The sequence below is a fragment of the Lates calcarifer genome, unplaced genomic scaffold (assembly GCF_001640805.2).
Source record: "Lates calcarifer isolate ASB-BC8 unplaced genomic scaffold, TLL_Latcal_v3 _unitig_597_quiver_1020, whole genome shotgun sequence".
Classification (NCBI taxonomy): domain Eukaryota; kingdom Metazoa; phylum Chordata; class Actinopteri; family Centropomidae; genus Lates; species Lates calcarifer.
In genome coordinates this window covers 21,301-31,307 of record NW_026117822.1, presented here as the reverse complement: position 1 = coordinate 31,307, position 10,007 = coordinate 21,301, and the positions used below count along the sequence as shown (strand labels likewise).

The window sequence follows — 10,007 nt, the reverse complement described above, 5'->3', positions numbered from 1 at the left end:
CTCAGCCACACGGACATGAAAGTATCTTAATTGACAATATTAGTAAACAAGCATTATGGTTGAAACCCATAATTTGCTGTCGGGAGAGCCTTTCCCTCTTTTGTGCACTGTATGCAATCTGTGTGTGTGAATAAGCGCTTTTCCCAGCGTTTTGAGGCTTATTCAGCTCAGAATGGCTTAATACTGCACTATCTGACCAGGACAAGACAAACTAAGAACTCAGCCACACGGACATGAAAGTATCTTAATTGACAATATTAGTAAACAAGCATTATGGTTGAAACCCATAATTTGCTGTCGGGAGAGCCTTTCCCTCTTTTGTGCACTGTATGCAATCTGTGTGCGTGAATAAGCGCTTTTCCCAGCGTTTTGAGGCTTATTCAGCTCAGAATGGCTTAATACTGCACTATCTGACCAGGACAAGACAAACTAAGAACTCAGCCACACGGACATGAAAGTATCTTAATTGACAATATTAGTAAACAAGCATTATGGTTGAAACCCATAATTTGCTGTCGGGAGAGCCTTTCCCTCTTTTCCTCTTTTGTGCACTGTATGCAATCTGTGTGTGTGAATAAGCGCTTTTCCCAGCGTTTTGAGGCTTATTCAGCTCAGAATGGCTTAATACTGCACTATCTGACCAGGACAAGACAAACTAAGAACTCAGCCACACGGACATGAAAGTATCTTAATTGACAATATTAGTAAACAAGCATTATGGTTGAAACCCATAATTTGCTGTCGGGAGAGCCTTTCCCTCTTTTGTGCACTGTATGCAATCTGTGTGTGTGAATAAGCGCTTTTCCCAGCGTTTTGAGGCTTATTCAGCTCAGAATGGCTTAATACTGCACTATCTGACCAGGACAAGACAAACTAAGAACTCAGCCACACGGACATGAAAGTATCTTAATTGACAATATTAGTAAACAAGCATTATGGTTGAAACCCATAATTTGCTGTCGGGAGAGCCTTTCCCTCTTTTCCTCTTTTGTGCACTGTATGCAATCTGTGTGTGTGAATAAGCGCTTTTCCCAGCGTTTTGAGGCTTATTCAGCTCAGAATGGCTTAATACTGCACTATCTGACCAGGACAAGACAAACTAAGAACTCAGCCACACGGACATGAAAGTATCTTAATTGACAATATTAGTAAACAAGCATTATGGTTGAAACCCATAATTTGCTGTCGGGAGAGCCTTTCCTCTTTTCCTCTTTTGTGCACTGTATGCAATCTGTGTGTGTGAATAAGCGCTTTTCCCAGCGTTTTGAGGCTTATTCAGCTCAGAATGGCTTAATACTGCACTATCTGACCAGGACAAGACAAACTAAGAACTCAGCCACACGGACATGAAAGTATCTTAATTGACAATATTAGTAAACAAGCATTATGGTTGAAACCCATAATTTGCTGTCGGGAGAGCCTTTCCCTCTTTTGTGCACTGTATGCAATCTGTGTGTGTGAATAAGCGCTTTTCCCAGCGTTTTGAGGCTTATTCAGCTCAGAATGGCTTAATACTGCACTATCTGACCAGGACAAGACAAACTAAGAACTCAGCCACACGGACATGAAAGTATCTTAATTGACAATATTAGTAAACAAGCATTATGGTTGAAACCCATAATTTGCTGTCGGGAGAGCCTTTCCCTCTTTTCCTCTTTTGTGCACTGTATGCAATCTGTGTGTGTGAATAAGCGCTTTTCCCAGCGTTTTGAGGCTTATTCAGCTCAGAATGGCTTAATACTGCACTATCTGACCAGGACAAGACAAACTAAGAACTCAGCCACACGGACATGAAAGTATCTTAATTGACAATATTAGTAAACAAGCATTATGGTTGAAACCCATAATTTGCTGTCGGGAGAGCCTTTCCCTCTTTTCCTCTTTTGTGCACTGTATGCAATCTGTGTGTGTGAATAAGCGCTTTTCCCAGCGTTTTGAGGCTTATTCAGCTCAGAATGGCTTAATACTGCACTATCTGACCAGGACAAGACAAACTAACAACTCAGCCACACGGACATGAAAGTATCTTAATTTACAATATTAGTAAACAAGCATTATGGTTGAAAAAGAGGGAAAGAGGGAAAGGCTCTCCCGAGAGCAAATTATGGGTTTCAACCAACTAATGCTGAGCCATTGAAACCCCAGCAGAATCTGTCACTGTGATAACTGGAGACACAGCCTCTGGGAGAATTCACCTGGATCCTGTGTTTCCATGGTTAGCACCACAACCTCAGCTGGTTTGGGTTGATGGTAAAATAAGTAAACTTTAATTTTCACCATTGATAGACACCTCAAAATTTGGTACACATATGATTATAGAATAGACTAAACCTATTTGCTTCCAATTAAGTTCAATTCAGTTTTATTTATATAATGCAGATCACAACAAAAGTCATCTCAAGGCACTTTTCATATAGAGCAGGTCTAGATGGTACTCTGGAGACAGGAGAACATAGTAATGCAATAGTATTTATAATAGTTAAATTGTATTTACAATAGTTAAAATAGTGATTACAAGTAATAGTAATACTAGATGCAGCACTAATAATTTCTAAGTATACCAGGTGTTGAGCAGGGTTGTAGGAGCAGCAGGAGGCCTGTCTATCAGACTCTACAGCTCAAGAGGCAAAAATACCTGCAGAAAGAGACAGAAGAGGAGAGAGAGGCGAAAGAGCACAAAACTATGAGAAAGGGAAGATATCGGAATAGTAACACGTATTTATGGGATATGAATCAATACTGAGAGAAACTCTGGAAACTCTGGGAACTACCAGTAGACCAGCATTCTGGGAGCGCAATGTTCTGGTGAGATTGTAGGGAACTATAAGGTCTTTAAGAAGTGATGGAGCCTGACCATTAAGGGCTTTGTAGGTGAAGAGGAGGATTTGACCAGGAGCCAATGTAGAGAGGCTAACACAAGAAAAACATGGTCTCTGTTTCTAGTTCCTGTCAGTAAACATACTACAGCATTTTGGATCAACTGCAGAGTCTTTAGAGACATGTTTAGAGACATGGGCAGCCTGATAATAGCGAATTACAATAGTCCAGCCCGGAAGTAACAAATGCATGAACTAGTTTTTCGACATCCTTTTGAGAAAATGTCTGATTTTGGTAATATTACGCGGGTGAGAGAAGGCAGAAATCTGTTTTATGTGGGATATAAACCACACATCCTGATCAAAGATAACTCCAAGGTTTTACAGCGGAGCTGGAGGCCAGGGCAATGCCATCTCATATAACTACGTCATTGGAAAATGTATTTCTGAGGTGTTTGGGGCCAAGTACGATAATTAACTGATTGGTTTCATTAGGTTTCATTGATAAATATAGTTGTGTATCATCAGCATAACAACAGAAGTTTATTGAGTGATTTCTGATAATGTTGCCTAAGGGAAGCATATACAAGGTCCAAGCACTGACCCTTGTGGAACTCTTGTCTAACTTTTGTGCACATGGAGGAACTGTTGATAACATGTACAAACTGAAGCCTATCAGACAGATAGGACTTAAACCAGTTTAATGTGGTTCCTTTAATGCCAATAAAATGCTCCAGTCTCTGTAAAAGGATGTGATGGTCAATTGTATCAAAGGTAGCACTAAGATCTAACAAGACAAGTCTGTTGTCTGATGCGTTTAGGAGATTGTTTGTAACTTTCACAAGTGCCGTCTCCATGCTATGATACATTCTAAATCCAGACTGAAAAACCTCAAATAAACTATTATCCTGTAGAAAGTCACATAGCTGTTTTGCAACTGCTTTGTCCAGGATCTTAGAAGAAAAGGGGAGGTTAGATATCGTCTATAGTTGGTCAATACATCTTGAGTACAGAGTACAGAGTTGCTAATTAAGGGTAAGGCTTATTTAAGCAGTCTAGTTGGGATGGGGTCTAAAAGACAGGTTGAAGGTTTAGATAAAGACATTGTTGAAGTGAGCTGGTGGAGGTCAATGGGAGCGAAACAGTCAAGTCCTGTGTTTTGGCTTAAGAGCTGTGGGCTGGAGGTGGTGAATTTTGTTTCTAATAGTCAAAATTTTGTTATTAAAGAAGGCCATGAAATCATCACTACTGAGAGTTCGAGGAATACAGGGATCAATAGACCTGTGACTCTCTATCACTTTACTGAAAAGAAACTTGGGGTTGTTCTTATTTTCTTCTATTAATGACGAGTAATAGGTAATAGGTTTCCTTTTTATCTTTATATCCACTCTATCAACATTCACTTGAATAGTCAATAAATTGTAAATACACATTAAGACCTAGCTGTGTGTCTCTTGTAATGGTGAACTGGATCCCTGAATCGAGAAATCACAATCTCAGATATCAAACTGATTACATTTACGGTGCGGATATTGATATAGAATATTAATATAGACTATTAACATTGATCTTGATATCAAAATGAATATCCCTGATTTCCTTCCCAAAACTCGATGTTGGTGCCCATAGGCTACAACAAGAGCAAAGCTTGTTTAAGCTTATTTTATTAATTTTGTGCATTAGCCTATTGCAACAGATGATTTGAGTGTAATCTAAATAAAATGTGTTTTGTATTTTATTTCTTCTTTAAACATATTTTTAGAACTTATGTAAGTGTATAAAGATGTTGAATAATGACCTTTCCACTAAAAATGCAGATGCAGATAAGATAAACACTGACACTTCTGTTTTCTGTGGCAACGGAGGTGATGATAACTTGTAACTTCCCTCCCCTAACTAGACAACTATGTAGTGAGCTTTGTTTCTAGTTATGTGTATTTTTCTGAGTGTTTTCTGAATATTTTTCTTCTGCCATGCTATTGCACATATTATTATATTATTATTATCTATAGTGTGTTTATAGTTGGTTTATTTGTGTATGTTTTAAATATTGTGCCTTTTTGAAGCCGAGAGCTTGTGTATGCATAATGACAATAAAGAATTTTTTATTCTTGATAGGGTTAACCCACAAATTTTCCAATTTAGGCCTCTGATGAATGATCAGATAATAGCTGTGCAATGGCTTCCCTCTACGGAAGAGATACTGTCTTGATAACACTGGAGGTTCATATCCATGTCCACATTTGTATTATTCAGTTTTGTTTGTGAAGCAGGTGTTGTATACTAAAGCTGCACATTAGTTTTTGATCACAGGCAGATAACAAAAAACAAAAAAAACTACAGAAACAGACAGATTCACAGCCACCACAGAATAATAAAATTGCAAGTAGTGTACTGTGGGTTAATCAGGGCTAATTTGCAGGGGTGAGCTAAAGGAAGCTAAAAGACTCACTAGAGCTGCAGAGTTAGCTGATAATGATCTGTGTTTATGTACACAAACAACTCTTTAAATATTACATCTAGTCATGTGATTCATAGTTCCAAAATATACTGATTAATGCAGCTGTAAGTAACTGTCCTGCTGAACCACAGAAATACATCAATTTACATAGAATTACATTTAAAACACCTGAAACGTGTACCCAAATGTCCATGTTATTCTTTAAGGACATGCTGATGGAATAGTTGTGTCATGTAACTATGTCCAATCATCATAAACCAACATATTGTTACAGTGGTATTTTCACAACTGATCATACTCAGTCTCCAAGGCACAATGTTTAGTGGTAGTGTGTGGGTTAAAATGGCTGAACATCTCTGAGTTTTGCACAATGACATCAAACTGATTGCCTCGTATTTTGCATCTTGTTTCCCACCTTTTGGTATACAGGGTTAAATACATAAACCAAGGCTAATCCTAACTGTAAAATTACTTGTTATGAACTATCTGATGAATTCACACACAATGGCTGCAGATCTGTCTGCAGATCATTCCCTCAACACAAGGGATTTGTGTATGTCTCCATTTTACTTTGATACTTGTTTATGTCTATATAATGAGCACTAACCACATGTTGAGCCAGCGTTTGTCAGAGCACAAAACAGAAAGAATGAAGAGAATAAGTCAACAGGCATTAAGTATTTTTCAAAGAAATGTGACAATGTACTCTCTATGACTATGATATCAAATAACATTTTCAGCCCAAACTCTGATGTTATGGATTTTTCTGCAGGGTCAGTGTTGCCAAGGGTAAGATCTGCGTAAACCAGAGTGTCGACTGGGCACAAGGAGCTTACAATCAGCACAGACTCATCTAGGACCAACAGCGATTTTATGCAACTGTGGGTGTTAACCATTTTAATGATGATGATTTTCATGATCCCATGAACCTCTGCTTCATACTTAATCATTACATTTTCATTTTAGAATGTAGTAACATATGCATTAATGAAACAAAAATAAAAAATAAATATGCACAGATTCTGTCTGTAAGTGTTGTATATTGTTTAATCAAGCTGAGATCTGTTACAGTTTGTGACATATTTACATATAGCCTACAGTTTTTTTTTAAATTGCCAGTGGGTCCAGGAAGTGTTTAACTTTTGTTTTTAACTTTTCATATCTTACAATGAACACTGTAAACCCGAATAAGTTCAGAAAACTCAAAATTTTTGTTGTAACTGATCACATAAGAACTTTTAAATTATGCTGATAATATTTTTGAGTTACACTACTTACTCAAAAAATGTGTTCAGTTGATTTAATCTATATTCTAAGTTCAACATATTTTTTAAAATTCCCATAACTTAATATTTATGTCTTCTTCATACTTAAATGATTTGATAGAATGATACTTATAAAAAACTAAATTGCATGGACTTGAAAAAAATCAACTGTACACAATGTATTACATCAATAGTATCTACTCAAAATATTACACCTTATGAACTCAAAATATTTACCACTTGCCAACTTAAAATGATTGTGCAAGAGAAACATCATCCATGCAATAAAAGGTTCTTGACTAAAGTGTTCCTGTCAGAATTCCAATTATTTATTATGGTATAAAACAGCACCTTAAAACATACCTTTTAAAAAGGCATTACCAACTGCCAACTCCAAGTGTAACACCTGGAGTCAAACATTTTTTTTACAAATATAAATTTTAGCAGCCTATTTTGAATCATTGAGGATGAACAAACTTTCCCTTCTCTGCACTGTATTTTCTCAAATTAAAAAAAATGTGCAAATGAGGAAAATTAAAAACATACCAAATAAAACAGAATAAAATACAATGAATAAAAGAAAATATAATATAAATAAATAACTGAATTGCCACTAACAATGAGGGCATATTGATCAATGAGGTCAAGGAGGCAGTACAATAAAATAAACAAAAAATGTACCTCTCATTCTAAACTTATAAAAAGCCCACTGAGCATACTGTTACGGCCTCAAAAAAGTGCAAAAGTGCTTTCAACATTTTAACAGACATGTCTATAATATCAGACACATCTAAGAATGAACAACAGAACAACATAGCTGTAATAATGTTGCTGACATGAATCACTGTTATGATGGCCCTTTAGCGGCTCGATTTGCAGTAGTGGATGATGAACAAGCCAAGGATTCAAAGGACTTCAACGTGCAGTTTATTTACAACAACCTCAGTGACATAACTAGAACAATGGAACTAGTCAGCCACCAGCAACACAGTTAGATGGAACTGGCGCCTTTTATACTGTGTCCCTGGTGGACTACCTTGCATCATACCATTGACAGGTATGCTCCATTTCTGTTCCCAAGTGAAATTATTCCATCAGGACGTAATTTCTAATTTTAGCAAAATATTTACGATGGTGTTTTCCTGTCATTCACCTCCCAACAAACATAAACCCCAAAAACACAATTACATTCAATATATTTAACATACAAATTCACCCAGATCCCCTCTACCTAATCAGCCACTTGGTCCCTCCCGGAACGTTCTTTACCCTGTTCGTACGCCGGGGACTTCTTTCGGCCGAACACGGGAGCAGACACAAGATCGGACCGGTAAGTGTTTCCCTAACAATTTCCTTGTATTGACCACCTTTTTCTCACTAAAATAGACATCGTGCCATCGGACCCTAACCGAACTCCCCTCTCTTCCAGGTAGAGCCCAGCGCCGGTCACCCGATACCTGTATTGTGACATGTTCAATACATATGCCATGTAACCAATCTACCCTTACTACTCAAGATGCAAATATCCTGTACAACGCTCTGTGAATAATAAAGTGCAAAATGTCGCTGTTCATGTTTGTAGTCATTTGGTACAAGTAAAATCGTCATACTCTCCCCCACTATACAATATTTACAAGCCAAGGCCGACAGTCACTGGTAACGAAGCGCCCTTCGTTACAATCACATTTATGCATTCCTACACTCAGCAGGCATTTCTCACCTTGTTTATTGTTTTAACAAATCATTTTTCAGGGAGAGTAGGCATGGTTTCAATGGTTTGTTATCTTTCAGACACATCAACACTTTCTGGAACACTGGAAGTGCACAAAGAGCCAGAGTGCGTCGCATGTTGATGTCATGTTCTTCCTAGATTGAGAAAAAAGAAAAATCATTATAGAAATATTTTGCCAGCATACCCAGTCCATGTCACTGGTATAACAATGTAATGCTTCACTTATGTTACAAATAGTAATCTATCTTCAGCAGGATGATTGACTACTATCAAGGCATCACAAAACAATTACAAGTTTTTTGTAATCTGTAATGACAACACATTATATGATCAGCATTGTCCCCATGGAAAAGTCAAACATAAACTTACCTCCAAGTCATAAATTCTCAGCATCTCTCGGAGTGCTTCTGCTCCCTTTCCAGTCCTTGAGGACTTCTGTCAATACAGTGCAACTAGTTTTGGTGTGTATCGGTCAAGTTCACAGTAAAACTGGCTGTGTAGATTCACGTTTGTAATTCGATGGAACTCTGCAAACACCTGTACACATATAAATATTTATTCTGCCTGTATCATTATGAAACCGTGACAAATGAGCTTTGACTGCATTAAATGACTGGAAAGTACAAATGCAGTCACTGTACCGACATGGTAGAGGGCTGACTCTTGAGAAGTGGTTATGGTGCAATTGATAATGCCTAAATAACTTTGCACATGTGTCCAAGGATACAGAGCACAACTTGCACTTCCAATCCATTTACTTTGAGGTCACACAAATCCTGCAGGGAGAGAATAAACAAATGTAATTTATTTCCAAATCATGATGAACTTAATAATCAAATGGTGTTTTTAAATAAACAAATACTTTACTCACCTGTTGCCCAGAATGACAAACTTCTCATATCCAACCGCTCTATGGTACTGTAACATAACAGAGAGCACAAACAGTTTAATGTTGCTTAAGGTGTAACGTAAATGATTATGTATAGTATGTATTATTTTCTCAATCCCTTATTGGCGAGGGCAACTCCGTTAGACAATCCTTCTCAACATATTCTGATTTTTTTGCAATGTCTAATAATAAAAAATAAACTTTCACATATGCAGCAATTGCTTTTATTAAAACATTTCACCAATATTTGAAACAAGTCGTCCTCTGCATATTTTTCAAGGCAAAGCACAGCTCTTTCCACGGGCCTTACGTTGATGACAGCAACGAAGTAACGTTAGCAACCTGGGCCGAGTAACGTTTACAGTGAAGAAGAGGACCTGCACTGTCTAGTGTAACTTTTTATTGACAGAGAATCAATCCTGCAAATATCTTTCTCTAAAAAATAAAAATCTAAAAGTTAATGAAAATTTCTTTATTTAAGTCACAAAACACCCACTCACTTAATTAGGGTCTCGTAACTGCTTCATTAGTTCACAGTGTATCAGCTAAAGCACCCACAGTGAGTTAGGAATAAGAAAAAAGAAAAATATGTTTGTGGGACCAAACTTTAAGTAAAGGCCATAACCATTTCTGCCTAAGCCTGTTTTTGATTTACCCTACCATTTCCGTATTGTCTATCTCTCTGAGGTGTGGCCTATATAACAACTGCTGTAACACTTATATTTATCAATGTAACAGCAAGTAATAACAACAAGAAGCCTATAATGTCTCAGTCTTAAGTACGACTTACTTGAAATTTTGCACAATTCAGCTCCAATACCTGAAAAATCATAGTCATCATGAA

The 10,007-nt window shown here is 37.2% G+C and overlaps 1 long non-coding RNA gene across 1 annotated transcript; it reads left to right on the top strand.

The window, feature by feature from the left end:
- Positions 1-7,782: 7,782 nt before the first annotated feature.
- LOC108879177 (uncharacterized) lies at positions 7,783-8,113 on the top strand. Its single transcript, XR_001960296.2, has 2 exons — positions 7,783-7,872; positions 7,972-8,113. It is a non-coding gene; the product is annotated as an uncharacterized LOC108879177 (long non-coding RNA).
- Positions 8,114-10,007: the final 1,894 nt, after the last annotated feature.